At 38.3% G+C, this 24000-nt stretch overlaps 1 protein-coding gene and 1 long non-coding RNA gene across 3 annotated transcripts in view; both read left to right on the top strand.

The window, feature by feature from the left end:
• The window catches only part of LOC118270887 (neurobeachin), a 364981-nt gene that overhangs the window by 37175 nt on the left and 303806 nt on the right, over nucleotides 1-24000 (top strand). The window lies entirely within an intron of this gene.
• LOC118277065 (uncharacterized) lies at nucleotides 1468-2992 on the top strand. Its single transcript, XR_004783737.2, has 3 exons — nucleotides 1468-1863; nucleotides 2119-2341; nucleotides 2481-2992. It is a non-coding gene; the product is annotated as an uncharacterized LOC118277065 (long non-coding RNA).

Here is a 24000-nt window from a genome sequence, read left to right as displayed (position 1 = left end):
GCAGGGATGTGGTTGTGCTGTCTGTTAGTTGGACACTGATTGCGATCGGAAACAATTAGTGCGGCCGGCGGGCGGCGGCGGCGGCGGCTGGGATGCAGCGCCGTGCGCTCCGGTAACTTAGTGCGCCATTATTGTGCACTCCTGTTGCGTGCAGCTCCGCTACATTGCCCAACACTTTGGTTCCCGGAGGTGGTTCTGTCAGCCGCACACTTACACACCAAACAATACCAATCAAACCGCATTCTCAATTTACCTTTGCAGCAAAATCGTTGCTAATTTATGGTAGCTTTTGTTGCTATCTTAAGATTTGTTTTCATTTTAAGGATTTTTTTACGTTAAGGTGAATGTTCCGATCGCCTTTTCATACATTTTTCGTTCACGGTATACTCTCCGTACATAGACACGTTTTGCACAAAACTAATCACTTTATCACTTTTGTACGGTCAAGAATCTGCATATAACTTTTTGGTAAATAATTCGCATTATATATGGAGAAAAACAGTCTTGAAAACCGTGAAAAATTTGGCATTTCTTTTACTAGTGTTAGTGCAATAGGTTATAATATTAAACGCTAGATGGCGTGCACCCGATAATGTAAATTTGAAGAATCATTACTAATTTTATAACAATGGTTTTCATTAAAAAACATTACAATAATTTAAAACTAACTATCGTAAACGAAAATATAAAACATTGTGGTCGTGTGTGAAAAAAATGTTAACGTTAGTTATTATTATTGTCACTGGCAACAATAAAATTTTTTAAATTCGTTCGTAGACAAAATACGATGTTGCCGTTCCGTCGAACATGACCTTTGACACGTTGCCAAACTTATTTAGTACCATCGGATGGTTGACTTGAAATAAAATACATTTCGAAGAGTTTGCGTAGCATTACGCTAGGCTTTACGCGCGGAATTTCTTGTATGTTTTTGATCAATGAAAATTCATTGATTCGAAGTAATATTTCTTGTATGTATTTCTTTCCAATTTAATATGATTATTGCAAAGTATTGTAGTATATGTTGTTTATAAGTAAGTAATTTTATTTCAAAATAAAAATACCTACCAACTAATAAATATTAGCAAGTCAGCCCGTGAGTTTAGCTGGCTATTACAAACTAAAATCCTCATATTAGAAATCACCGATCGATATTATATTGTTTTCTCAGATTAGTAATACAAATAACTTTGGACGGACAAACATTAGTATTATTTGTCACATTATATTGCGTCTGCTACATGAATCCCGCGCGTTCCGATACACTCAAAATCAGTTGAACGGACGGTAAAACAAGTATCTTTAAATTTCTAATGTTATAGTAAATAGAGTATAATTATGTAATACGATTTTATGATTTTATTATGGTTGTTCTGCAGCGATTTTTCAATTGATGTTATATCATAATTTGGGTAAGTAAAATTTTATTGCTATAATTTTTCTGAATTTCGGAACGTATTTAATAAATTCTGTTTTATCTATGGTATGGATATTTACTTTGCAATAATTTTCATGACATGAGACTACATTTTGCTGCAATTACAAGCGATTTGATCTGGTTTTGTTATAATTTCGTTTCAATTTTATGCGAATAGGTACTGAGTTTATAAAAGTAACATAATATTGTCTTGTATATAATTAGTTTTTGTGTATTTCGGATTCCGTTTACATCTAGGTACCTACTATGTCGGGGTCCTACCAGAAAGCTGGCGTATCAACGCCACGAATATTCAGGCGCCCGTAAATCGTCAAAACGAGTGAAAAGCGCATTCAGTTGGATACATGTGGACGACAAGATAGTAAACCTGTAAATTATAACTCAAGTTGTGGCCAGCTTCATTGTAAACAAACTTTAGTTTTCAAGTACGTATAGAGTCATCAGTTGTTGAGCCATCTACATGTAAACTTAGAACTCTTTTAGTAATATGCGTTTCATCCCTCTTCTTCACATGACCATACCAAGAAAAACGATTTCCTTTCAATTTTGCTCTATCATTGGATAATAATGTTCTAGTTATGAATAAAAAGCATGAATATTACTATCAAGTAAATTCTATTGCATGTCCACTTTATAATTTATTTTAGCATCTTCTTACTATAATATTAAATCTATTTCAGGTTCAAGGACAAATGTGTGTCAGTAACATGGATAAATGCTACTTCATATGTTTTATTTCAGTCAATGAACCTTTGACTGTTATAGAAGTTTGTCGAGATAATATAATGACTTTATCAGCAATATGATGCCAAAGTTAATACACTTTTTTAAAGAATGTATTCTGCCAGAAATAGTTTTGAGACATGTTCAAAAAAATGCGAAATGTATACCTAGGTATGAAAGGTACACAATTTTTTTTATTTTATTTTATGATTTCCATTGATTTCAATCTATATTATATTTTTTTCTTGTGGGATATTGTTTTCATCCACATCAAAAGTTAAACACAAAATATACTAATTATAGTAATTTTCTTTCGCAGCAGCTGTGTAGCGGTAGTTTCCAGGCAATAATGAAGAAGGATGAGTGAAAACAACACGACAAATGTTTTTTATTGTACTATTATAGTAGTGCGTTTAGAATCTACATTATCAATATTTACAGTCATGTTTTTTTTGATGTCAGAAAACTGAAATGGTGTACTCGTCGTAATGAACATAATGTTCATAATGTGATATGAATACATTGACCTATTTTAAGGTTTCTGAAAAACAAAAAGGAAAGTTGTTGCTTTTTTATTTCCTTATGTAGTATAGTGATTATGGATGCTTAGATATTCTCAAACATTTTTCCGCTTTGATTGCAATCTATTATTCTGGTTGCCTTGTTTATGAATTATAGTTTTGAATTATTATTTTGAATGAGATTATTTTTTAATAATCAGTCACGTATCAAGCATTCATGTCACATAAATACTTGTAATAATTGCAGGTTAGTATATACATTCTATTAAATAATGTATAAGATAATAAAATAAAACTGTCTTACATTGCATTCTTGACATTCATTTTATTCCAAAGTGACCCGCCTCGTTTTCGCACGGGTGCAAAATTATAAGTTTCCCTACTATAATATACATGTATTATACATATAAACCTTCCTCTTGAATCACTCTATCGATTAAAAGAAACAGCATCAAAATCCTTAGTGTAGAAAGCATACATATGGATATAGGGACAGAGAAAACGACTTTGTTTTATGCTATTTAGTACCTAAATATAACACTACTTATACCTTTTATTTTTAGAACATAATAGCATCAGATGGTGTTCTTTAGTTCCTAATCCCCAAGACATAATTTCTACAGGTACCAGCCTATTAACTTTTAAATGCACGCCATCTAGTGGTTAATTTTGAAGAAAGGTTGATTTTAAAGTAGGCGCTATGTCTATGTGTGTATAAATGACTGTAAACAGAGTTGGATTTTAATATTTCGCTTTTATGGCAAATCGGATGGGTTTTGAGGCGATAATTTGACTTATTCCGATAAAGTGGGATGCCTGATTTTCGCATTTCTATTTCTGTTACTTAATATTGTTCCAATGACACTCAAAACAACATAAAACTGAAAATGTTCAATTCAGCGCCATCTATCGGGAAACGAGCCATGAAGAGCTCGGAACATTCACCTTAAGTGTCTTACAACTCTCCTCTTGTATTTCTGTTTTCTCTTAAGCACCTAGTCCTTGAGACACCCTTCATCCCTCTGTTATGAATATAAATACAATATTTATTTTTTACTTTTGATACTTTTTCAATAAACCTCAAATTTTCACTAAAACAAAATACAATAAATAAAACGTTGTTTTATGTGGAGGCGCCGTGATAACGATGTGCGCGGAGCATGATTGGAAACTCAATATAACCAGCCGGGCGCGCGGCGACAGGACACTGGAATGCTTCAGCCATGCGTTTTAAATGTAATATCAGTAACTACTCGCAATCTCCTTATCTCGTTTGAACATCTCTATTATGTAATGTAGCCATTTGGATTTGGACGATTTGGACCTGAAATCATCATACAGAAAATCGTAAGTCAATTGAAAAAACTTCCGTCATTGTCAATGTCATATCATAATGACATAATTTCTTTTTCTATAAAAATAAAAAACTGTGTGGTGACCACGAAGGCCATAAAACAACATGATTATCTAAGAAGATTATTTATCTGCGTCCGTACTACATTCTGATCTCACTGGATTTATATGATTTCGTATCATGTTTGCGTGGAACGAGACAGAGTAAATTGAGTGATACGTGCGCACATAACCCCTTACATCGTAACCTGTGTTTATGAGCCCCGTAAACTTTGTACCTTTGCCTCGACAGACTGTACTCGGAGGTGCGTACATTCCTTTCAAGCGTACTGAGCTCTCTCGTTTTACGATAAATCTACTATAAAAGCTGTACCGCTCACCTGATACTATTCTGTGTCAGATTGTTCACATGTTCATTATATTACACTAGACATAAACATTTATTGCTGCGGTGTTCGGTTTTTTAAACGGATGATATTCTTCTGGTTCACTCATTCTTAGTAGACGTGTCCAAAACATTCTCTTTAAGTGCCTTAACCGTATTTAATAAGTTATGATTACTAAGTATTTTCCCTGCCGTTGTCCCAAGTTGTGGGGTTGGCGATAACAGATAACAATACACATTACTGAGCTTAATAAAAACTATGAGGACAGTAAGTGCTACGTGATGGGGAGGTCTCGGTCTTATCTTCGTGTATGTGCGCGACGTGTTATGGAGGATCGATGGATGATAACAACAGGACGAAATTATAAATCGATGTATTTCGTAAAGTTGCCATCGTTGGAGGAAGTATTGAAGAAAACAATTCTGTAGACATCAATGCATATTTTTTGTTTGTTCAATAAAGTCCATTTACTACCCAAATTAAAAAATGCAAATTCAAGTTTACTAAAACAACCCATTCAACGGGATTCTGACTCGAACTGCAGATTTTGTTTATATAATGTAGTGAATGAATGGTCTATATGTACATGTTGCGAGTATGTAGCTGAGTTGTAGCTGTAGCGGTCCCCCAGACAGTCTGCCACCATTTGCGCTGAATAATGGCGGCGGATACCTCCCGCCATTTTATTGTAAAAATAAACAACTTGAAAATAAAACCTATGCGCGAAATAACGAGATGTTGCCTTTTGTTTAGTTTTACACCCCTCTTTTAATCCATGAACGGAGATTATTTTAAAATGTGCGGTTTTGGTTTTTTTTTTTTTTGTAGTCCGTTCAATGAGTACTTTTGCTTTAAAACTCCATTAACAATTTGTGTTTTTTGTTACAGGTAAGTCACACAGAAATGCAGACTTGACAGCACGGAACTTGATGTGTCGCAAGTGTTACTATGATATCAATGAACTTTATCGACAGTCAATAGAACCTGTAACGTTGTGTGGATAAAAATTAGTCGAGTCATGTTGTGAACCATGGCGCGATACTTATGGAGGCAACGTGAGTCTGCATAGACGACACCTCATTAGATGGTAATTGATTGTTTGAGCCCCATTGTGTATCACGGAGCAAGCGGCTCCATCAGCGTGCCATACACGTAGCTCCTCGGCCTGAACACTTCGTGAGGTTAATTTCAAGTTTTAATTAAGATCTTCAAGATCCGTTCTTGTCGGATGTCGCCAAAGGGAATTTGTGCCGTCTTTTTACCTTTCTTACCTTAATTTTAATTTGGCTGACATGCAATGCTGAACAAAAGCCTTGTCCTACAGACAAAAGCAAATGTCGTTTTATTTAGATAATTTTATTGTGGGCCGGGGCGCGCGGCGGTCGGGCGCGGGGGCTCCGCACTTGTTAGCTCGTGTGATGTAAGGTGTGTGCTGTTCTATGTTCATCATTTGTGTGTGTGCGTATGTGTGCAAAAGTATTTTAATTAAACGAATTGTTCGGTTCGCGTGACCGCCGCGGGGCGAGGTGCGTGGAAGAGCGGCTCGGCCAGGAACAAGTAGCCGGGATTGTTTTTTGATTATTCCGAGTGGCCTCCAGACGGACCCTACCCTAATTAATAAACAGTTAGGGCGTAACCGCTAAACTGTGGACTAGTTAATCGTACACTACAGCTGACCGTTTACTACTTAAGGAGAGTAGTATCTGTCGGCGAGTATTTATTAAGCCATTTATTTCTCCACTTACTATATCGTGAACAAGAAATTGAAATGCTTAAAATATTACTTAAATGGAATTAGGTACCTGTTTGTTCCTAAATATTAAGTTTGGCTACTAACGGAAAGTTCCTGAAATAGAACATAATTCGTCGGTGGCTGCGACTGTTACATTGTTACAGAAGTTTGTCGTTCCTACAGGTGTGCTTACTACAATATATTGAGTGACAGTATTAAGTACCTATTTCGCTTCTACTAACGGGGAGTTTTTTATTTTAATGAGACTAATGATGTCGATACTTTTACACAAGGGAATAAATGCCAGCATTAATTAGTGAACGTGAGAAGTTTAGCTACAAGCTGACGTAGGCACGGGCCGTAGACAGAACAGAATCAATACCTAATGTGACCTCTTTGTCAGAAACAAAGTCACTTTGTGTCGTCACAGTGAAATTATAATTAATGGACTATTGGAACAAACTATAAAACTAGTAAACAACTGTGTTGCACCCCTAGACTGTGACATAACGGGGCTGCTAGATATTATTGCATCCCGGGAGTATTAAAGCTAATATTGGTCCATTGATCCGCCGGAGTGTGTACAAGCCATTATGTTAAGAGGATCCCACGCGGGCCGCAGCTTGTATACACTGTACACTCACACGAAACATTTAATTTGTTACACAATATAATCATTAATACTACTACTACTATGTCATCTTTTTCAAATAGGCATCGTCATTCTAAGATATTTTTGTAGCTGGGAATTCACCGCAAGCAACACGTGTTTTCATATTTTTCCTGTTATCTTAGTATTCGTGATCATCTCTAACCACACACATAACCATAGCTAAATGTCTCAATATATAAGTTTAACAATTTCCTTGAAGGAACTTTGTATATATAAATAGCTGCGGTAGTGAATGTAGCGCGGCTTTGGATCTCCCTCAATGAGTTCAATTATTCAAATATTACTTAATGCCACTCCCGGGTTTCATGTTTGGCTTATACAGCGGATTGCTTACGTAATATCTTGTATTTATTGAGTTCCGAATTACTCAATTGTTAACAAAACAGTATTGGAACGAAGTTGAGAAAACCAGCACATGTTCTAATATTGTTGGTAAGGCTATTAAAGGCGAGGGATAAACGATTTAAAAGACAGCTCCATCGTAGCTCGGGGACTTAGGTCACAAATCTAATTACTGCGCTCCCTTTATCCTTTAAAATTAAAAATCAATATTTAGATAGTCAGCAAGTCGAACTACTAAGAATAACAATTTGCATTGACGCGGGCGACGGGCGACGGGCGGCGGGCGACAGAGGGCGCGTTCATTAAGAGGGTGAGTCCGCAGATTGTCGCCGCGCGGCGTTTGCACGCGGATTAATGTCGCGGACTCTTGTCAACTTTCGCCTTCGACACGCTTAGGGATGACATTGACAGGGCTGGCAGATACTTACTGCGACAGTTCACTCTTCATTTTCTTGTAACTTTGTCATTTAATAATGATCTTTAATGAGATGGAGAAGTATAATTAAATTAAATCATGTACTATTTTATATTAAAAAACAAATGTAGTGACTGAATATAATTGCAATGGTTGTATTAATTTTGTACTTTGTACAAGTAGTTTTTCCATAAAACAGGATACACAATTTTACGAGAGCTTGTCGGCCGGACATATTCATTTGTGACCGGACGAAGCAATTACAACAAAACCTGTTGGCCGAACGTTAGACAACCCTACAACAGTGTCGCCACAGTCGCCATATGATTGGCAAGCAAAACATAACTGTATGTTGACGTAATAGTGGCGATTATGGCCTGGCAGGGCAGGTTAGTGTTTAGGCGTCATTAGCGAAATGTCAAGCTGTCGTGACTCCTGAAGACTGTGAAGAGATTGATTATGAAAATACGACATAAATAAATATTATTGTAACGACTTTTTCGATGCGCTGTCACATTTATTTGGTTACCTTTTATAATTAATTGATGGATTCGGTTCAGCCTCTACTGAGTAATTTGTAATTTATGGTGGCTAAATAGTGGTTGAGTTTTGGTTTACAAAATACTTAGCATTAAAAATGTCGCTTTGCGCTTTGCTTCGCAGCGTTCGAGAACAAGTTTCTGGAACAATTACCAGTTCATCATTTTAAAATGTACCCAGAGCCAGTATATCAATCATACAGACTTACCCCAAGATGTATTTTCAATTATGTTCAAAGAGTCTGTGGAACAGATACCAGGGCCCCATAAAGCAGTCGGAGGCTGTGCGAGCCGGGTGATTTATTGCCTACTTTTTACAACTTCCGAATAATGTACGAGTATCTTTGCTTCGCACTCCGATTTGTAGTTTGTACGAGAAACTTGTGCAAACTGCTCTACTACTTGCTTGGAATGAGAGTAGTAGGTAATTTATGTAAAACATACGATTTTTATATATTATGATAGTGTTGTAGAGTTGCACCGTCTTCTACCAGGTATGACATAATTACAATAATTACTAAGTGGAAACTCTGTGGAAAGATTGTATTTAACACTTAATGTGACACCAATAACATTGTAGGGGTTTCAATATTACAGTGGATATCCCACAATGAATGGAAAATGTTCATGCTAAATGCTTCAATGTACCTTAAGCGTAGACTAAGCGGAGGTCCGCCTACCTACGTATATATGTTGGTGTCGTATGTCTCGTCTGTATAGTCGCAACCACGGCTCGCGTGGGCTTCGGCGGGCTGCGGAGAAGTGTCAACCTACCCGGAGCCGTCCCAGCTATAGGTTATCAGATCGGCCGCGGGACCGTAACCCCGTGTGTAATTAACCCTGTCAAACTTTGTTACAAACTCCGACTATATTTTAGACCTAACACACAAAACAGACTTCCAAACAACCTTTTGTTAAGTACATACTACGTACCCATTCGCTTTTGTCAACAAAATATAATTTGAGTATCATTTTAAAACATCTCGACGTATTGGTAATCGCAGGCAATATTTAACGAGCTTGTGTGCACTGCCGCGGTAATCGAGATTAAAAAACCAGCTGTGATTCAATATTGTCAGCAGTTAATGCTTGTTCGAACAGTCCGATTATTGTGTTATGAACACACGGCTGCTCACTGATTCCACAATGTAAAACGTTGAACAAGATGTATCTGCTACATTCCCACGCGGCCGCGGTACGAAAGCAAATGGTTTGTTATCACGTTGACGATAAAATGTTTACGGTTTATGCATTTTGTTGGCATCCTACATTATGGCCTGTACTCACTGGGGTGTGGATAACCTAACTCGCGTTGCTTCGCTTCACTACTATATTTTTACTCTTGGCATTTTTAATATATTAAAAGATGTTGAATATTTCATAATAAAAATGGATGAGATTTTCAGCGCTTGAATTTACAGCCATGCAGTAACAGTATCTATTATTCCACGAATGTGATATTTATGGCCATATACCTCTATCCTCTGTTAATGAAATCATTCATCTGTCGATCTTGCTACCAGGGTTCCATGATAAGTGAAGGATATTAATAAATAATTGAATAGTTTAATCCTTCCAACTCGAGAATTAGTTTGTGTAGTTGAATGCTAAGTGATGTAAAGTACGATGTAGGCTCATCAGCGTCAATCGAGGGTCGTCTCATTATTCTTGGTGAGCAGCACATTAGGTGGGCGATCACCGGCGCGTACTAACTAATGTAAATTTATACGCGGCCCGGTCGTAAGTTACGTCGATATCTCTGTCGCCCTACGTTTTATCGGTCGCCTCGGAATTGGAAGCTTCGCTGCGACATTAAAACTAGCTGCTCGGGGTGGCGGTGCACAGGTAGACGCGTCGTTAACTTATTTCATTAGCTTGGCAGATCAGGTGTTGCTTGAAATTAAACATTCACTAAACCTTGAAGGTCTAATTAAAGTAATCGAAATTGTTAATTGAACAAAACAAACATTAACTGCTGAACATAATAGATATTTGTGCATCATCCCTATTCTGTTACGATGTTTACCGTCGATAGTTTGTTTTTGCTAGAATACCTTGTAGAATATGGTACGGTGTATTCTTACACAAACATATTTTTCTCCGAAAAATAAGCTGGTAGAAAAAAGATTTTGAAATAAAAACTGTTGGCGTAGCCTTTCGAAGCGGCCAAAAAATGTGTCAAGATATTTATAGATATTTTTGATGAAGGTTTAATCTCAAACGGAGACGTTGAGACCTTCAGAGGCTTTCAATGTTCACGTGATTTTTATTCCAAACATATTGCGTATTCCAGTGAAGCATCTGTTGGCTGGGAGCTGGTGCGTTGGTGTTAAGAAAAGGGTTGTGTAGTGTGGATATATGGCGACGGCGGGTACACACAGCGTGACAAATGTGCCAGCAGTGTAACGTGATTGAGGTTCGCGTATCGGGCCATTGTTGACTGTGCGCCCTATTGCGCGCTGCCATCTATAGGCACAAGTTTAATTAACTGCGCGCCGACTGTAACGCGAATGCCGCGGTTGTAAGTTTGTGCGGTACAGTCACACACTCGACTTGTGAATTATTCGCGCACTACGCGACTATGAATCTCGTAATTATTCACGGAGTCGTGCGCTTTGAGCGATACGCGGCGGTGCGGCGGCGTAAACGTGGCGTTTGTGTACTCAAGTACTACCGACTGTTGCTGCGACTCCATTACTTGTTCCGTTTCATATCATTCCAAGCAGGTCAAGAATCAGAGTAAAACTTCGTCGTAACTTCCCCCAAGTTAGCTGTGAAATATTTTATAACATTAATCTATTTGACATATTTCTGTAATATTTTACAGCGGCAGGAAATTAATCTTAATTGAATTAACCAAGGTAGCGGCGCTGGCGCTTTTAATATGACGTGTTTTTTATTGAAAATGGATCACATTTTTGTTTTATTAAATTAGTCATTTTTTGTAGGTCCTTCATTAAAAATCTGGGACAGGTACTGTTCGTCTCGTATAGGTTACGTTTGTATTCCGAGCACTATACAGGTTTCATTCATTTTATTGAGGATTCTAAATAATTATTAATAGCTTACCGTCCGTAATAAATAAATAATGTTTAAACCCATAAATACAAAGTTATGAAATCAAAGCACATATTGAGTGTAAATCGTTATATGTATAAAGTACTAGTGTCGGCAGTACCCTGGCCAAATGTTATTCATAGATTTCCATGTAATTTATAGTCCGGCCCCGTCGCGTACGTATAGCCAAACTCTACATATGCTCCGACACCGGAGGCTGCCGAACAACAGATATATCACACATGACTTTCATTAAAATCGATAAGAAACTTAGCTTTATGTTGAACAAATCTGTGGTGTACAGATAATGCCAGTATTTGTGTATCGTCAAAATTATACTTCATACGAACTCCTCCTGTGGTTTAGACAAAACCGAAATATGCTTATTAACAGGGGCACAGAATGTTGCGGCTGAGCCTGTAAGGCGTTGGCTTATATATAGGATTGGCTTTACGCGACCCGGCGGCTACATGACGTCATCACGCGGCACACGCCTAAAAGTTGGCGGGTTTTTAGCGAACACTCCGCTCAAATTGATGCCTTTATCATGAGTTTTGGGCTAACGAGATTCAAACACGTGGCCCGTTTTAAATTACACTCAAACTTTAGTTATTTGTGTGACAACATCAGCTCGATCCTCGTACTGTATCGATCTACGTGTAATTAATTCGGTTCGTGTCGATGCGCCACAAACAAACGCAATATTTCATGCAATTTATTAGTGACGTACACCATTACCGGCGGCACGCTGTTATTATACGGTAGTTACCAACTAGGAACTACCCTCGCTGAAGGCGTTGTGGAATCACTGGACAACATTTAGTGATATTGGTACTTAATAGTATTTTTTAAGAATAAGGGCATTAGTTTTTTTAGAAAAAGGGTATAAAAGCTATGTAATATGTACTACTAACTTGGGTTTTATACATTTTAAAATGCAAGTACTATTTCGTAGATTAAAAGTGAACGTCGCTGTCTCAGTATATAATTAATTGTATTGAATAAAACGGACCAACCTCGTAGGATTACTTATTCATTACAGTTCAGAAAATGCGCAATCATTTAATTCATAATTAATGAACTGTCTATTGTCGCCGCAATGACTCATGCATCGTAGAACACAACCGCCGTTTATGCACGAAGGAATTCTGAGAATTTATCTTTTAATTCTTTACTCTCATTGTATAAGGATCATGCCAATATTAATTACAATGACCACATTATGACGTCACAATCCATAGTACATTTAACTTTTATCAATGTTTCATGTGTTTAAACTTGTATAGAGGTAAGGCAGCACGGCTCGCGTGTCAACAAAGAGTGAGAGTGGCGTGTGAACAAAAGCGCGCCGGTAACAAGTGTATTATTTAAACAGGAGGTGTCGAGAGCCGCTGCCAGTGTGTCGATGTTTGACGTGTACTGTGTGCTCCGCGTCAGTTATGCGGCCCTGGTACCGGCCATGTCGAGTGGAAAACTTTTATATATGTTCATTTGAAATTATACACGTTCACATAAAATAACACAAAGTCAAAGTTAAAGCACTTATTTCAATTAATCCCAAATTAGGCACTTCACATTGTAAAATAACACAATTATAAACTTTTAAAAGTAATATATTCAACAATTTAGAACCTGCAACCTGCAATTGATGGTGTACTCCAGCTCGACACGGAACAAGCCATCCTTTACGAATTAAACATCGTTCGCGGTGTACAAGATTAATGACCTCCAGCCAAATGACAATGCGGATACATAGAGCTACGTATTTATGTCACATGGAGTAACCAGCAGCAATCCTAATGTGTAACGACGTCACGTGAACGTCTAAATGATGGTAAAATATTGCGCGAGTTCAGAACTGCCTCACAAGTTCACAACTTTGTTCACAAATTATGTTTCGAATATTCCTTTAATGACTAATCAGTCCTGAAATAATTCGATCGTTTAAATGTTAGATAAGCTCTGTTATAGGCTGATAAGACGTTGATGGCCACACATCGCCTGTTAGTACGGCCAGTAATTGCCTAATTCAATTTTACGAGCTACTTACAAGTAAATGATGCTTGAAGAAACCATCATTAACCATCGTGAGATGTTCCAAACCCAATTATTCCGACATTAGCTTATCTTATGACTTGAATTCAACCCACTTAGCTCGAACACTAGCCCTCTATTGTTCAGCTAAAGCATGTACTGTATAGGTATATAGGTTACGTACACGTCTATCCTAATTCCCGCCAGATTGCATTTCCCGCACGACAGGCGCTACGCCGCCTCGCTTCAATGTCAATGTGCTACGACGGGCTTATCCTACGTCGCTACGCTGCTACGCCGCTACGTCTCTACGGACACACTGAAACTCGACAGTATGTATCAACGTTGCACATGTATGCAATTACTTTACTTCAGTGTCAGCATACAGGGGCTATTATACCGTGTACGTACAATATCACGTGTATTATTTCCATTGAACGCGTTAGTGCAAGTTGTTTGCTACGCCGTAGCAATGTCGTAGCAGCGTCTACGAACGGTGTAAGTTTAATGTTAGTGTGTACTGTCGCGTGAATTCTAAATTATAGTTGCGTTGTGATACTAGTGTAGCTCTGTACTAATACAGTTGAAAATTTTAATGTGAAAGTAGTTATATTTAGATTATCATGAAACTAATAAAAGTCCACTCGGTTTTAATATTTTTTACTCAATATTTATAAAACTCTCGCGTCATGAAACTTAAATGGCAGAAGTCTTATTTTAGTTGGCTTTCAAAAGAATATGATTAATGATGGAAGTTTCGGAGCGGCTGCTACGAATGTTTGAGTTTTTCATAGCAAAAACTTATTGTATTGTGGAGCTGTCTGTTTTTATGTTGGGCTTAGATGTTACTGAGGACGGAGGGGGGAGGGGAGGGACGGTTATCTCGTCGGCGGGTTATTAATTGTCGCTTTGTTTTGTTTAACCGACGCCGACGCCGCGCCGCTGTAGTTAACGTCGTATAAGTTTTAATTCTATACAGTGAAGCCTTGTTTAGCGAGGGTAGTTAGCATCGTAGGATACCAGGCAGCGTATTCTCGTATACTTATTTTTCTGCTCGATGTGTGTACACTGTCACATTCGATCCCTGTTATGTGCTAATATGGGAACGTGGTCGATCCAAATGAGAAATGTCATGTAAGTGTACAATAACTGGGAATGGTTGTTATAATAATGTCATGTAAGCAATAGAATGTACAAAGTAAAGTGTACTAAAAATATGCCAAAAGCTATGTAACCCAAAACCAGTGCAACGTCAAACCAGCAGTTATAAATATTATCAGAAACTTAACATGGGACCTTGACCTGATATTTCCTGGTGTATTGGCTCTTGGTGGGGGGGGGCGGTGTTACAGCACCACTCGACCGAGGAGCACACCCCCTCCAGTTACCAGATTACCCACATAAATGATTTATACTGCATGCAGCTTTGTGATACGAGGAATAGAAATGTTTTGTGGAACTAAGGTATTATGTTAATACTCCTATTCTATTCTCATGTGGTTGGAGAAAGTATGTTTAAGCTTTGCATTTTAACCATGACTTCCATTAAGATTGTGTCGAGTCTTGTTAGAATAGACTCAATTGGAATGACATAAGGTCGATATTGTCTAAACTTTAATGAAACTGATGGTGATCATTTTAGAAGTTGTGTTTGTGATATATTGAACGTTCCTTTTGAATTTTGTATCAATACGTATATCGTTATTGATGCTCGTCAGACACATGATATGAATGTACACAAATGTATAAGATATGACCCTTTCCAAGGTATAATTACAATACGTCTCGAGAGGAATAATCCTAGATTAAGCAATCGAGTCCCGTGTCAGTTGCGGTGAATAGCGGCAATTATATCGTCCGCTAATATATGGCGTGTAATTAATCAGATCTGCTGAGCCTGCCCGGGATCAGATATATAGACTGGCCGGTAATTAGCCGCTGATATAATGCTTGAGATAAATACGGTAACGTGTGAAGGAATTAAAGTATAATCTCACTTATCCTTTGATTGGCTCTATTTCTTTGTTACCTAAAACTAGTTATTTTCTCAATAAATGTAGGTACGATATTTAACATTGTAAAGTAAGTACTTTGTGCCACAGCCGACATGTCCACTAGCCATTAATAAGGCTTTGGACAAACTTACATCGTCCTCGCTCGGAGCCTGCCGACTGGGCGCTCTATTTTTATACCACCCGCCACGAACGTAGCCGATCACAGCCGAACTTTTACGAACAAAATGCATTCTTTATGACTTTAGTTTTGAAATTACTTTTTGAAAGTAGAAGAGTCGAAGAGAAATCACCATTATACCAGACTGTATAAAGTTTCGATCGTCAGTAACTGCGGGCTGGGTGTAAGTGGTCGCTATAAAACATTCCCTACTAAGCCATTCAATCGTTAGAACCCACTGGAGACCTTTAATGTGCTTTGTTTTTCCATTCAGTAAAGAAAATTGCTCCGGTATTCTCTCAACGAAGTAAAAGTTCCTACCTACCTACCTACCATGCTAATTTCATCTGCAGGTTTCGAAAAGGTTTAATGTCGGAGCCATCTTGTTTCGACTTTGTTTTCAATTTGGTATCAGATCGCCTTACCTACCCAATTGTAAATTTCAATAACGTATCGACTACTACATTATATCGAAGCCTTTTTATTAATATATGTACCTAGTTATGGGTTCGTCCGTTTAGCTTTCCACGCTAGTATATCTCCATGAATTTTATCTACGTAAGAGCTCGCACTCTTTATGCTCTGTACGCTGAAAGAGAACCTAAGTAAATATTGTAAAAAGTTAACAAACTCGATAAATGTTATTACATATTTCCTTTACCCTGTTTTACTAAGGATATTGAGGTTAGTTTTTAGCCTTTTTCCATCGAACGGAGAGAGAGCGTTACACGGTCGATTTACAAAAAATACATTCACAGTTTCTATTCACGTATTGCATATGCAATCGAGTTGTATCGTTTTGACGTGTGTCAAAATAAATGGCTGCAAACGTGAATTACGGACATCCAATTTGTAGATACAAGTCGATTGGCTACGTTTATTTGATTTGTCCACTGTCACAGAACTAGGTACAGCTGCGGCCAATTGACGTTTTAATTTCGAGTACACATAAACCACAATGACACTAGTGTTGCAACTAGTGACACCATGATGTGTGGTTAATAAAAAACTAGCATTTTGAAATATAAAAGTTAATTCGTGATTTATTTATGTAATGTGTGTTTCGTTCCGCACTGATAATCACTGTTTTTACTTAGATACTAGAATCTAAAGAAAAGTCCGGAAGCATTTTTTATCTTTTTTAATGTACTTAATCATAACGTCAATTACCCAGGTGACACATCAATTAATGTTAATTACGTCACAGTAACCAGTACTAATTGCATCTACATGTTTGTGTACGTGTGTGGCCACCCACTTTGATGGCTGATAAATATTGGCTATCTTTTACCTGGCGTGATTAATCCCGGCTTTTGCCAGCCTCCTGCCGCCGCCTTCCGGATTAATCTCCCCCTTTGTCCGGTGTTACTATCCTTCCTCACTATCCCTCAATATATTCTGTTGAGGTAGACGACACAACTAGAAGGTACTGCTGAGCTTATTTTTAAATTAAATATCTCCTTGGTTCCTTTATACGACCAGTTCTACTGCGATATTTACGAAAGCAACTTAAGTGAAATGAATGGTCTGTTTAGTTACTTTGTTAGTTTTAACAAGTACGTACTACCTAAGTATTTTATCTGTTGCTGTTTACGATTCCGATTTGAAGTTAACAATATTTCCATTTAAAGTTAGATGTATTTAGAAGATGTGATGTTGTATCGTTGTTACAAGATGGATGACGTCACGCCGCTGAAGGTGTATAAATAACGTATGAGCTGGATTGAGAGCTGCACGCGCGCAGGGCGGCTGTAACGCCGATTTATTTCACACTGTCGCTTGTTAATATTAATACACGCTGATACTGACTGATGGCTTCCACCGCTCACTACGCTGCCGATATTGATTTATTGGAGTGTCTAACAGTAGCCTGTCGGCTGTCGGTTACTCAGTATAAATCCCTTTGCTCCTAAGCTCTCTCTTTCAACGTGGATAAACTTGTCTGTCGAAGAACTATCCAATGAAACTGTCGTTTACTCTTCGACAGAACAGGTGAACGTAGTTCATTCATTAAAGGCGGCGCTTAATTACTGATTGACCATTCGAGACTTAATTGGTTACTATTGCGTAAATCAAAGGCATGCAGCAGTAATGATGCCGTGAAGATGATTCACTCGGGGTGGATTGAAAGCATCTCGAATGTTTAGCAAATGGTGGCGTAATTGAGCTGGTGTCGAGTAAAGACCGAGCGTTTATACCGCCCTCAGTAACTTCATCAATATTTCATTAGGGAGCCAATAACCTGCCGATGTGCTCATGTTTTTTTACTCTTTGTCTCCTCTCCTCAAATTCACTTTGATGAAAGCCGTGGCTTTGCACCGCACTCGTTATTAAACTCCATTTTAATTTAGTTAAGTCATCTTCCCCGGTTTAAGAACAGATTACCGAGTCCTATGTATTTTAAAAGCAGCTTCGCCTTAAGTGTGCTTTTATCTTTAGCATAAGACTGCTTAATTTTCCTAAATTAAAAACTTAGAAGATTTCATAGAACAGGTGTATTTATTTAATATACGATAGTTTACTTTATGAGGTGTACTTGTTACTTCGCGAGTGTTCAATAAAAGCTTAATATTTGCACTATAAAATTCGTGAACAGCAAAAACTCCGCGGAGAGCCAGCGACCAGGGAGTGACGCAGCCCGTGTGTACCCGTGACACGTAATAAATTGAACAAGCTTGCAAATGACGTTTATGTGGCCCTATTTACATGTTTCTCTGTAAAGGTCAGGCCGAGGCGCAATCCTGACTAATGTCCCGCTATCATTGCTGAACTTTTACCATGAAGGAAGGGATTAATGGAACGGCTACTATTATTTATGGTCGTATTTAGGAGTTCAAAATAAATTGTAGGTTTACATGTCATTATTTGAATTCAGTTTAGTAGGACACTCCTACAATGAATTTTGGCCGAGCATTCCGTTCAAACAATTACACGAAAGTTAAAATGGAATAAAGCACTTTAATCTGCAAGTTCCCTACCGTAGTCCGTATTATTCTTTTAAAGAGGCGCAAAAGGAATTGTTCCTTGCTGGTAGGTAATAAAGGTGATATTGGTTTGCGGCGAGCTACTGTTTAACAAGCGATCTTGAGACCACGGCGATTGCACTCGACGGTAGAACGACTGCTAGTCTTCCAGTTAGGTCGGCTGGCGGTACACCGGGAGCCATTTACTCAAATGAATATTTGTCTGCATAAGTAATCCACTCATAAATTATTTTATCACTGGATCCTGCGTAGCTTTTGATGTGGGGACGGTCGTTGACTTGGCTCCAGCCCAAAATATTTTCCAAACCACTAAACCGATTATCATAACATCGCGCCGTGAGAAAATGTTCATCTGACCAAAATAGGGATTTATGTAGCAGTGCACGGGGCGGCAGTTGTTTAATATAATGAAAGTGTTAGTCAACGTGGAACACAAGCACAGAACAAGGAGGTGCCGTTACTGAGTGTTGGTTAAAAAGTTATAGCTGTGGCTGAGGTCGGTTGAGATAATTTCGCCGCGCACTAACTATACAACTCGTTTGGAGCTCGAGACGAAGAAAGATTATCTCGCTGTTGTGAAATTTCGTTAGTAACGAACCTCTTATTACACTTAATCTATTTAGGTAAAATTCTCGACTGAAGCTGCTGCGATGAAGAGTATTGCAGCTCTTGTCATATAATTTAATCAACGAAATTGCTAAGGATATTACGCCAAACACAGAATGTTCTATTAGCATATGTGCTCCTGGTACTAATGTGAAATACTCGGAACATTTCACTTAGCCTTCCTGTGTGGGAGATACTTAGGCAGGAGTCGTGTGTATGTGTACTGTGTATAGTTGTGTGTGTGCGTGCACTTATGCACGGCAGACGTCTAGTACTCGGCCGGCGTTCATTGGCCGTCGCAGGGCTTTAATCATTCACACACGTTTCGGATAGTTTCGCTCCAGTCAACAAACCACTAACCGGTCGGTGCACGGCCTGACAAAGTCCTTGTTTGGTACCACGGAGTTTTGTTGCATTTCCTTTAGGAAATAGCCTTACTCAAAGATAAAATAAATAAATTATTCGTTATGTGGTTTATCTGTACTCAATACGAAATATTCGTACATTTTTAGTGAGTACTAAGTACCTCGTTAACATTATGGATAAAGTGAAAACGGCAACAGCCACTTTTCCGAACAGTTACAGCGCACATTAACTATAATAATTTGACTTTGAAACCGAGCTCCGGAATAGTTGTGGCAAATACCTTCGTTAATAGTTAGAAGTTGTGAGCCGAAACCTGGAATCAATTATATCAGCACGCATTAGAGATACCGCCCGAACTCAAAGTGATCTCAAATGAAGTGTGATGAAGCGAGTTAAGTCTCGCGCCCGTATCACGCTCTCGTTCAATTACGCACGTTATTGCCGGCGCTAATGCCAAAGTAAACATTTAACGTAATACTATAAACAAACAAGCTCCTACACCCAGTTCGCTACTAGCGCAGCCTTTCAACTCAGCTTATGAACCGAACAACAACATTGGCGTTAAGCAACCTACTACAGAAGTTTAAAGTGAACAAAATTGTTTCCAGTCCTGAAGCAATACCAGTAATATTGGTAAGCTGCAAACTGAATGCAATGGTCGCATTTGTTTGATGTCATTAGCGTGTTGTTTTCACAAATCCCTCGAACGCGACGCGACGCTTATTGCATCCACCGAGCAAGCGCTTACTGCGCACCCACTTACACACCACCAATACGAAATATATGAATGAAGTTCACGACATAATTATATTAAGTGGTGAGATCATTGACGTAATAATAGATGTTGGTTTTAGGAAACACTTGGTTTATATGTGGAAATATTGATACAGGAGCCTTGTAGGTTAAACAAATACAAGAGAGTGGTGCTAACGTTTGTTTGTTATTGTACGGACGCCGGCGGGCGGAGATCGATAACAATTTATGTATTAATTTGCTAAAGGCTTAATCTCCGCTGAAGGGTAAGTCTGCACATAAACATTATCCATTGTATCGGTTTACCGAAGCCTCTAGTATGATTCGGATTGTGCTGGAATTAACATCGTTTATTTCTAATGGATGCATGCAATAATTGTGTTGTTAGCGAACATAGTAAAGTTGTATGAATGGATTTTCTATTTCCACTTGAAAAACTTTGCGCTTGTTATAAGTTTGAACTGCTATGATTAAGTTATTAGCTGAATGCATTTACTTCAGTAATTACTTAAACACAAGTAATTAGGCAAAGAACTATAAAGGTAAAGTCAACGATTTGGTGGTATCATCGAATGTTAAACAACACATTAAATAATTTTGAAGAGTCATGCGTTACAAGAGCTGCTAACATTTTGGATGGTAATAATAAGCCATCTTCCTTTTGTAATATCAAAACAGTAAGTATAATAGACTAAAAATAGATCGTATTCAAGTCGCCAGCCAAAATTGTAATATCGTGAGCGCAAATATAATAATTTGAGTTTAAAAATACTTCAAAGGGAAGTTTTAGTGTTGGTGCGGTCGATGTGTTGAGTGTTTCACAGTCCAGCAGGTCCTTTGTCTGGTAGTAATGAAGAGTGGCGTGTTGCGGAGCTGGACCGACGTCTGTCTGCGAGCGATGGGTCTTTGTCAGGCCCGCCAGATAAATGTCACCAGGCAACGTCCTCGTTCCGCGTCCATATGTTCAATGCTGCTTTGATCTTTTATTGGTACTTGAAGAATAGTTGTCTGTAGCTGTAACATTGTCTATTTGTTTCGTGTTGGTTATTGTTTGTTGTTCCTGTTTTGTTGTAAATGTATGTATTTGTTTCATGGTGCTTTTGAGTAACCGTATCAATACCGCCTGTGATAATTAAATGCCTTGTTTAGCCTTAGGCTAGTGAGGCGTTGAACATGTCCTAAGCCAGGGATGGCGAACCAAGTTGGCACGCAGCACAATATTTTCGGCACATCGTTGAACGCAAAATATGTCCAAAGCCTGTAGTTATTTTCAGAATGAATAACATCAACTATTTCGAGTTAATTTATAATTTTGTTGTCTGATGTAGATTCTCAAATTTTTTTAAAAACATGGCCCGTTGTTACTTAAAGATTCACCACCTCTGTGCTAAGCTGTTTAGTATGTAAGGATTACAATCGTAGATATCAAATACAGTAACGCAAATGAATACATTTTATTTGTGAATGTGTACATTCACAAATAACTTGGAACGGACGTAATAAGCGAATATTCTAATGATCTAGGCTCTACATTTTATATTGACCAATCGATTTTATTATTTTATTTAAATGTTGGCTTCGGTTTGAATTCCCAAAATAAACCATACATTTGTTTTTGTGAATCATTTAACATGACTTATGCGTAAATTATGCATAATATACAGTTGAAACGGTATTTTATAAGTAGGTAACAGTTTCAAACAAATGATATTGTAGCAACAATATTTTGCGAAGAAAAGGCAATAAAACATGTTCACAAAGAATATACCTCAGCCAAAAAGGTCTTTGATAATATTTTACCGTTTCTATCGAGACCCTTCAAACCGGGAGAGCCATCTTACTGACGTTGCGGAAATGAGAGCGACACCGTCCAGTTGTCATGATAGCCTGGTAGCTGGTGTATGTGCGCGTGACGTCACCACTCTGCCCGGATCGCAATTCAGCAGGATTAATGACGTCATCAACAAGAATGGCCCACTAAACAACTGGCTGGGCCCGAATTCTTAACGTATTTACAACAATTTTACAACGTTATTTCGTTTACACATTAATTCGTTGTTTTTGAGGAATCCAATATTACTAATGTTTTACTTTATGTCTTATTGATGTTACTTATTTGGTTTGATGTGTCCGGCACTTTTTTTTATCGACTATCACTCTAAACGATCTTATGTTATAAACATCTCGTCGTTCCTAGTGTCCTAGTAAGTCTTTGTGTAAGTGATGCTAGTTCACACGACTCTCAAAAAAGTGCTAGACCATTTTCCCCCAGTCGCGTGCATGTTAAAAACTGCACTCTCTGCACGTATATGAATTTTTGAGCACTCGCTCAGCGCACGGAGTGTTGGACTTGTATACTTTCTCATCAGACCTTCAATGCTGAATGCGAAGCTTGCATGCTGTAGTGACACTGGGTTTCGGAGATATTTTTGACACACTTAAGTCGTGAATACGGAGGATTTTCTCCGTTTTAAGCAGGGTTTTTTTCTTCAAATAATCAAGTTATATGTTACTAGTAAAACCTCTACACCAGTATTATTGTAGTGGGTTATTGTAATATGGCAACTGTAAAGGTCATGTTTAAGTGCTCTGCTTAGATGGCGATAAGAAACTGTATGGGCACTCCAAAGCTAATCATGTCACACATCAGCAAATTGGATTTCATTCTCTAAACAAACAATCTTCAGAATGCATCAAAACCGATTACTGGTTGTGTAAAGTGCAAACAAGTTGCTATCTCGCGTAGACTGGAGGGATTTCATGACATAAAACAGCGCGGCTTGGTCGGCGCGTCGCGGCGCAAGTGACGGATGCCGAGCGATTACACCACTACCCGCCCGGAATAATAGGGATTGTCGTGCAAGCACAGACAATTTATTTGATTGCCACTACTCCGGGACCTAACTAATGTTGCCAACTAGCGCCACCCAGCGGTTGTCAAACATCCGAACTTACATCTATTTTGCTCTTGTTTTCATCCAGACAGAAAGATTTATATTTTTGTTAACTAAATTAGGTATGGTTGCTTTATGATGTTCGCTATCGCTACCAGTTTGTGCTAGTATTACAGGAATGGTTGGTTATGATTTAGCGACACCTGTCTGCGCTCCTTGTCACGAGCCATTACCCTGCCCCGCGCCGTGATGTATGGGCCCGGCTTTATTTTGTAGCGGCCCCCACCACCGACATTCATCAACAAGAAGGATCGCTGTACAAATTAATACTTCACTTAATATGTATTACTCTGGGTTTACGTTTCATATGGCTTGTATCTAACATTTTGCGGTTTGGTCATGTTGTGACAACACATACATATGCTTACATCATTGGAATAATATATGAAAGAATGCCATATGTGCAGTTCCCACTCGTATTAACGACATCATCAGCTGTAACAGCATCCTCTTTAGTTTGTGAAGAACTTCGCTTAATCTTCTACAAAAGTGTTGTTAAACGTATGTGTTCATTCATCCTTGCTTTGTGTAATAGGTAATACACACATTAACATTAGTTTACAATAAGTCCTAAACCTAATGTAATCAAAATACACGTTTCGCTGTAATTTTATTCACGCTTAAACACCAACCGGTGGGAAGCAACACAGGTCTGGGAATACGAATCTGTCATTGTTGTTCGTGTGAAGTTTAGCCGCTGCACATTCCAGTCCATGGGGAATACCTCGCCGGAGCCCGTTCCCAGGCATTTGCATACCTGCCTAGGTAGCCTAGGTACACTGTCATAGCGGACCGACTCGCCCGACTCCTCGGTAACGGTAATTTCTAGCTAAGCTTTGAAAATCAATAAACGTATTTATGGGACTGTTTATCCATTTATCGCTGTCACAGATTATTTTATCTCTTTATACGTAAAAGATTTATTGTTCGATCATAGCTTCATGTCTGTCAA

The sequence above is a fragment of the Spodoptera frugiperda genome, chromosome 9 (genome assembly GCF_023101765.2).
Source record: "Spodoptera frugiperda isolate SF20-4 chromosome 9, AGI-APGP_CSIRO_Sfru_2.0, whole genome shotgun sequence".
Taxonomy (NCBI): domain Eukaryota; kingdom Metazoa; phylum Arthropoda; class Insecta; order Lepidoptera; family Noctuidae; genus Spodoptera; species Spodoptera frugiperda.
The sequence above is the reverse complement of the archived record's forward strand: the minus strand, read 5'-3'. Positions and strand labels throughout refer to the sequence as shown.